The following is an 8084-nucleotide window of genomic DNA, read 5'->3' as shown; positions in this document are numbered from 1 at the left end:
GGTAGACTGCCTACTCCATCCCGACTTCCCATCCCATTTCCAAAAGGCAGAGAGAACATCAACTCCTCCCACCAGAGAAAACCATCAAGAGCCCTTTGGCCTGGTATTGAGTGGACCATGAAGGATGACCTTGGGAAAAAGCTCCAGTTCACCTTTAATGTTTTCAACATTTTTAAAAATCATTTAACCACATACAGCAACACATCCAGGTACAGATAATATTAAAATAAATATAAAAATAGTTAAGCTATCAAATTTGCATACATTTACAATTTATGATGATTTATTTAATTAATTTAAAGCCTGATTTATGCAGCTGCACAGCTGTAACTCCATGCCATGCAATGACGTGGGTGACAGTTTTAAAGTTCTCCATCTCTGGATTATGCTTTATTATGGACTAATATGACCCTCAACAAGCTTTTCTTTCTACAATCATCACCTCCAAATCAAAGGTAAGCTGTACATTTTCCTCTTTTACCGACTTTGTGCTGTAAATGTGCAGACTTTTCTGATCCATTTATCAGCGTGCACTCAATATGATGGCAGATGAAGGATTATTAAGCAGAAAAGTGTCAAATCACAGCCTTTTGTGTGAATTAACAGCTGCACGTCCAGGCTTCAGCTCCGAGTCTGAGCATGGTGTGAAAAACTAAACGGTTGGACTTTTAATCAGAGAATTGACTCTTCTCCCACTTTCAACAAATCAGAGCCTAACTTTAATTTGTACTTCTGCATGTCCAGACAGCTCTGGGTTTTTAATGGAAATACATTGCGATCGGACGGGACATTTATCCGATGTGAGCTACAGTGGGGTAAAAAAGTATTCAGTCAGTCCGTGATTGTGCAAGTTCTCCTACTTAGAAAGATGAGAGAGGTCTGTAATTTTCATCATTGGTACACTTCAACTATGAGAGACAAAATAAAAAAAAATCCAGGAAATCACATTGTAGGATTTTTAAAGAATTTTTTTGTAAATTATGGTGGAAAATAAGTATTTGGTCAATAACAAACAAGCAAGATTTCTGGCTCTCACAGACCTGTAACTTCTTCTTTAAGAAGCTCTTCTGTCCTCTACCTGTTAGCTGTATTAATGGCATCTGTTGGAACTCGTTATCTGTATAAAGACACCTATCCACAGCCTCAAACATTCATACTCCAAACTCAACCATGGCCAAGACCAAAGAGCTGTCAAAGGACACTAGAAAGAAAATTATAGATGTGCACCAGGCTGGGAAGAGTGAATCTACAGTAGTCAAGCAGGTTGGTGTGAATAAATCAACTGTGGGAGCAATTGTAAGAAAATGGAAGACATACAAGACCATTGATAATCTCCTTCGATCTGGGGCTCCACGCAAGATGTCATCCCGTGGGGTCAAAATGATCATGAGAACGGTGAACAAAAATCCCACAACTACACAGAGGGACCTGATGAAGGACCTGCAGAGAGCTGGGACCAAAGTAACAAAGGCTACACACTACGCAGAGAGGGACTCAAATCCTGCAGTGCCAGGCGTGTCCCCCTGCTTAAGCCAGTATGTGTTCAGGCCCATCTGAAGTTTGCCAGAGAGCATATGGATAATCTAGAAGAGGATTGGGAGAATATCATGTGGTCAGATGAAACCGAAATAGAACTTTTTAGTAAAAACTCAACTAGTCATGTTTGGAGGAAGATCAATGCTGAGTTGCATCCCAAGAACACCATACCTACTAGAGCTCTCTGTATAGACCTTTGAATAAGTGCAAAAACCGTCTGGAATGAATAAACGTTTTAGATCCGTGTAGCACTGTTTGATCTGTGGGTGTGATGATTACAGCTCTGACCTGTCTAGAGCGAATAAACATTTTAGCTCCCTGTAAGAGGGTGAGGGACATATACAATCTTCATTTAGCTGGAAAATAGGGTCAAAGCAGTCGCTCTGAGAGAGCTCCATACATCCGTGTTAAAAGGGGTATTTTCATAGTTTGGTTATATTTGCGGGTCTTTACTCTCAAAATGTTAATAATCATCTCTTCCAACTAGAAATTGAAGCTTCAAGCGTGAGCGGATTCTGCGGTGAGTGTATTTTGTAAATTGATTTTAAATTAGTTTTTACAGCCTGTTTAATATTAATTATCTTGTTTTTTGTCTTACCTAATTATTATTTACATATGTTATAAATTTGTTTATAATCGTTATTACAACCTATGTAATATATATATATATATATATATATATATATATATATATAATTATCAGGCTAGACACTATATATATATATATATATATATATATATATATATAGTGTCTAGCCTGATAATTATTTTATATGTTATTACAGATTATTTAAAAGCGAGTTGTGCGCCAGCCAGGAGAGGTAATTATCTCAGATTATTTATTTATTTGTGATGTTATTACAGATTATTTAAAAGCGAGTTGTGTGAATGAATTGTATATCTGCTCTGTGTTTTAGAGAACATTACAAACCTGTTTCGGACGTGCGCCAGCCGGGGAGGTAATTATCTCAGATTATTTATTTATTTATTTGTGTATGTATTTATTTTTTAGCATTTGATGAGCGCATATACCGTATTTTCCGGACTATAAGTCGCACTTTTTTACATGTTTTGGCCGGGGGTGCGACCTATACTCCGGTGCGACTTATAAATGAAAAATATACCGGTAGGATCTCAATTAATTTACTGTAACAAAACAATTTTACGTGACAGAGTCGATCTATGTTTTAAAATGGCCACCAGAAAAGGAAATGCAATGCATCATGGACACTGTAGTATGGCGGCCGTCCTATAAGTCACGCTGGTCGCAATAACCAATCAGAGAACAGAACGTTGGACGCGTATTCCTCACCTCACCCACAGCGTGTGAAGCTGACGAATACGGTGCTTGCTGTTATTCCGGCATGGCGAACAACACAGCTTCAACCCTTGGATATCAGTGTGAGCAGAGTGTTTAAGTTGACGCTGAGAGCTGCGTGGGAGCACCGGGTGAGCGACGGCGGAGGATTAGTGTGTGCACTTGGAAGGAGCTGGCGTCGAAGATTGTGAATAGCGTTTGAAGCAGACGAACATGGTGTTTATTCCGGGACGGCTAACAAAACAGCTTCAACCCTTGGATATCAGTGTGAGCAGAGTGTTTAAGTTGACGCTGAGAGCTGCGTGGGAGCACCGGGTGAGCGACGGCGGAGGATTAGTGTGTGCACTTGGAAGGAGCTGGCGTCGAAGATTGTGAATAGCGTTTGAAGCAGACGAACATGGTGTTTATTCCGGGACGGCTAACAAAACAGCTTCAACCCTTGGATATCAGTGTGAGCAGAGTTGACGCTGAGAGCTACATGGGAGCACTGAGCGACGGCGGAGGATTAGCGTCTGCACTTGGAAGGAGCTGGATCGACAACGCTGGGTGGTCATGAGCTGCGCAGGTAGGTGCTGCATGGTTCGGCTCGCAATGTGGTCCGCAAAATACAAACATATCTGTAGGTAAAATGCAGCTCACGAGAGGGCACTCAAGGCTTGTGTGACTGTTCCTGCGACTTCTGACTACCATAGAAAAATAAAAATTTCAACGTTACTGATAACTTAACAAGACAACGGAGAAGGCCCGAAAAAATGCCACCAAAAAGAAAATCATACTCTGCAGATTGTAAGTTACGACTGGTGAAATATGCATCTGAAAACGGTAGCCGTCACAATATTATCATCTGAACTTTTCATGTTAAGTTAACATACCTGTATGTCCATGGGACTTATAGTCCAGTGCAACTTATTTATGGTTTATTTTTCTTTATAATGATAAAGTGGCTGGTGCGACTTATACTCCGGTGCGACTTATTTATGGTTTATTTTTCTTTATAATGGATAAAGTGGCTGGTGCGACTTATACTCCGGTGCGACTTATACTCCGGAAAATACGGTAATTCTTTCTCTCTCTCTGTCTCTCTTTTTCTCTGTCTTCACTTTTAGAATTCAAGCCTGAAGAAGAGGTGCTAGGTAAATTACCCTCCGTTCATAAAAACTTTCTTTCTAATGAAAAGTGTTTAAGTCTGTATAAGGTTGCATACCCTATACTTATAAAAATTCACATACATGTCTGTGTTACAGAACCAGTGCAGACCTCTCCTTCATTCAAACCTTCGGGGGGTTGGAGGCAACCATTGACGCCCAAGGATAGATCCCTACCTGCGTTCTTTGGTGAGTATTTGCAAAAGCGTTCTGTTGACATGACATGTAATTAAGCAATAATTTATTCATAACATGTAAAATCTGTATATTTCAGCCAGGAGACATCGAGCAGCTCCCGGAGAAGGAGGACACCTGTTGACTGGTGCTCAAACAACCTCCAGATCCAGACCTCATTTAGCACATTCATCACAGCTGAACTGGTATTAACTCACATACAGAGGGATACTGATTTTTCATTGTTTTTCAATATGTCAGAGGACAGTCAAGATAGGTCACCCGAATCAGGAGTGAATCCTTATCTCACCACCTTAATTTCAGAAATAAATAATGCTTTAAATGATATGTGTCAGCCTGGAGATCCCCTACATGAGTCACCAGAGAGAACACCCCCGCACCGTATTAATCAGGCCGAATTCCAAAACCATATACATTTGACCCCTTTAACAGAAGCGCTAAATGGTTTAGCCCGGCCCGTCGAAACTGGCTTGGACGGCGAAATACCAGGAGCCTCCTCACCAATCCCTCTTCCAATCAGCACGGTTTCCTCCTTGAGGGGAGAAGACGAGAGACCGGGAACGTCATCAATTCTGCGCAGTGAATTAGAATCACACAGAGCAGGGATTGTGCGGGAGGGGCACCTGTCATGAGCGGGGCAGGCAGAAATCTTGTTACAACAACCACAAACAGGTTTAATAACGTGGAAATCTGGCAAATGTTAAATTTCCCTGCAACAGGTGATACCCCAGACTTTGCTCAGTTTTACAATGGTGTCATGACCACCTTTCAGAGCTCTGTTGAAAGAGCACTATCATATGCCAGGGGGGGTTACATTGTACAGGCAGAAATTAGAGGTGAAAGTCTCCACAATCAGGGGGCTCTTATCAGGACATGCAACGCTGATGGTGATTTGGCTGGGTTCCAAAATCTTCTCGAGCGCCTTAAGTGTTCAATCAAACGCAAATGTGTTATCTGACAGCTCGCTCAAATTGGTTGTTCAAGTCGTGCATAATCCCACTGGTGGGGGTTATAAGCGTAAAATAACCAGCATTCTCAATGATGAGCTCATAGTGAAAAAGGCCCGGTGTCTCAACATTGTGCGTAATGTTGATAATCAGCTATGTTTTGCAATAAATCTCATCCAGTTATTAAACCGACATCTCACTACCCAGGAAGCCACCGCCAGGGTGTACGAGTTACAACGACGAGCACACCCGTGTCATTTGACCACCTTGGAAAATTTGAATTGGCTCTTGATTGCAAAATTATGGTGTTTTTTAGAGCTGAAGGGGAAAGACAGCTATCAAAATTCCAGACAGCACAGATTAATCACTCCCCTGAAAAAACAGCATTTCTATTTCTTTTCAAAAACCATTATTATGGTATCATGAACGTAAAACAGTTCCTGGGGGTGAAATATTTCTGTGATTTTTGCTTTACCAGATATGAGTGTCAGCGGGGGCACTCCTGCTCGCGGCACTACGGTGTATGCGAGACCCCCGACTGTGGAGACAATGATAAACACCCTATTTCCTGCGCTGATTGTAACAAGAACTGTCGGTCTGAGCTATGCTATGTCAGGCATAAAGAACCGAGGTTGCGACCTGTCGCAGGTAAATCTGTAAACCTGTGTGATTGCAGGAAAATATGTCTTAAATGCAGAAGAGAGTATTATGTACCCTTCTCTAAAAAAGCAGCCCTCACGTCTGTAAGCACTCGTCATGTCCGATATGCGGTGAAAAGCTTGAGGAGACAGAGATGAGCCCCACGTGTGCTATATGACACCAATCAAACCAGCAGAGTATTATTCTGACAAATACGTGTTTTATGACTTTGAAACATTTATGAATGATGTCGGAGAACACGTCCCATTTTATGTCAGCACCCAGACGATGACTGGCCGCATCTGGAAAGCATGGGGGACTGATTGCGTTGCTGAATTTTTCAAAGATTTTAGAGCAAAGAAATTCGAGGATCACATCTTCATAGCGCGCAATTCTAAAGGATTCGACGGTTATCTCCTTTTGCAATATTTAATCAGTCAGGGTATCACTCCTGAACTGATTATGTCAGGGAGTAAACTTCTGCAGATGTCCGATCGGGCGTTCAGGCAGAAGTACATTGATTCGCTGTCATTTTTAACCATGCACCTCACTCAAATGGCGAAAGCTATGGGTATCGAAGTGGAGGCAGGTATGCGGAAAGGTTACTTTCCGCACCTGTTCAGCGCAGCAAAAAATTTGGATTATATCGGTCCATATCCTGATCCCGCTGTGTATGGCGTGGCGAAAATGTCCTCGAGAGTTTCAGACGGTTCGATTCAATGGTTAGAATGGGAAATGGAGAACAGAAATATTACAATCGCTCACGCACTGAACCAGGGTGAGAAAAAGCTGGGGGCGTATACCGTTAATGGTTATGCGGAGGTTAACGGGGTGAAAAATGTCTGGGAATTCCTTGGTTGCTTTTATCACGGTTGTCCAACGTGTTTTCTGGCACATGAAAAAAATCCTCTTCTGAACACCACATTCAGTCAGTTGTACGCGGTGTGTCAGATGAAATTAGCAGCTTTGCAGGCGATGGAGGGTGTCAGTCTTACCATTATCTGGGAGCACGAATGGAATAACATAAAAAAAAATAAATAAAATAATCAGACAGTCCGACAATTTCTCCAGCAGTACCAAGCCCCGAAATCCCTCGAACCAAGAGACGCTTTGTACGGGGGACGGACAGCCCCTGCGCATCTGCGATACATGTCAGGTCAAGGTGAACAGATTCATTATGTTGATGTGACGTCATTGTACCCTTACGTTAATGTAAATTTCACATACCCCACAGGACATCCGAAAATCATCGTCAGGGATTTTCAAGACCCTCGTTCATATTTTGGTCTCATCAAAGCTAGCGTGTACCCGCCGCGCGGGCTACATTTCCCCATTGTTCCTTACCGGACGCCTCAGGGAAAGCTAGTCTTTCCTCTTTGTCGCCTGTGTGCTGATCTCAACAACCAAGATGAATCATGTACACACAGTGATCAGGAAAGAGCTTTGAACGGGACATGGCCGACCCCTGAATTTCACAAAGCTTTGGATAAAGGTTACATTGTGGCAGAGATTAACGAGGTCTGGCATTTCGAAACTAAAAGCGATAATATATTTGTGGGGTACATAAACACGTTTTTAAAACATAAACAGGAGGCATCTGGATATCCACCGGAATCTGATAAAGACTCTGAGAGCAAAGAGAAATATGTCGAGGACTATTGGATCAATCAAAAAAATCCGATTGGACCCGGGGAAAATTTCCCTCAACCCTGCAAAAAGACAAATGGCGAAATTATGTCTGAATTCCTTCTGGGGGAAATTCACTCAGAGGAATAATCTCAAGCAAACCAAACTTGTCAGGAACACTGAGGAATTTTTCAGGTTTCTATTCTCCGACCAGTATGACATCACCTATTTTTCATTTCCCGGAAGCGAACATTTGCAAACATCAAACAAATGTTCATAGAATGTTTGTTTAATGTTCAGCAAGTTTGTGAACGTTCATGTAATGTTTGTGATGTTTGTCTAATGTTTGCATGGAGGCAAAAATTTGCAAACATCAACTGAACGTTCATAGAATGTTCATTTACTGTTCAGCAAGTTTGCAAACATTCATATAATGTTTGTGATGTTTGTCTAATGTTTGCATGGAAGCATTAATACATATTACATATTACATACATATTAATTATATGTGTATATATATGTATATGTGTATATATGTATATGTGTATATATATATATATATGTGTATATATATGTATATGTGTATATATATGTATATGTGTATATATATGTATATGTGTATATATATGTATATGTGTGTGTATATGTGTGTGTATATATATGTATATGTGTATATAT

At 41.1% G+C, this 8084-nt stretch overlaps 1 long non-coding RNA gene across 1 annotated transcript; it reads left to right on the top strand.

Annotated features, from left to right (window-relative positions):
* The first annotated feature begins 1900 nt into the window (after nucleotides 1-1900).
* On the top strand, nucleotides 1901-4380 carry LOC117506270. The gene is made up of 6 exons (XR_004559417.1): nucleotides 1901-2056; nucleotides 2322-2357; nucleotides 2454-2495; nucleotides 3961-3987; nucleotides 4099-4188; nucleotides 4274-4380. It is a non-coding gene; the product is annotated as an uncharacterized LOC117506270 (long non-coding RNA).
* Nucleotides 4381-8084: the final 3704 nt, after the last annotated feature.

This window comes from Thalassophryne amazonica, unplaced genomic scaffold, assembly GCF_902500255.1.
Source record: "Thalassophryne amazonica unplaced genomic scaffold, fThaAma1.1, whole genome shotgun sequence".
Lineage (NCBI taxonomy): Eukaryota > Metazoa > Chordata > Actinopteri > Batrachoidiformes > Batrachoididae > Thalassophryne > Thalassophryne amazonica.
This window is presented reverse-complemented; position numbering and strand designations above follow the sequence as displayed.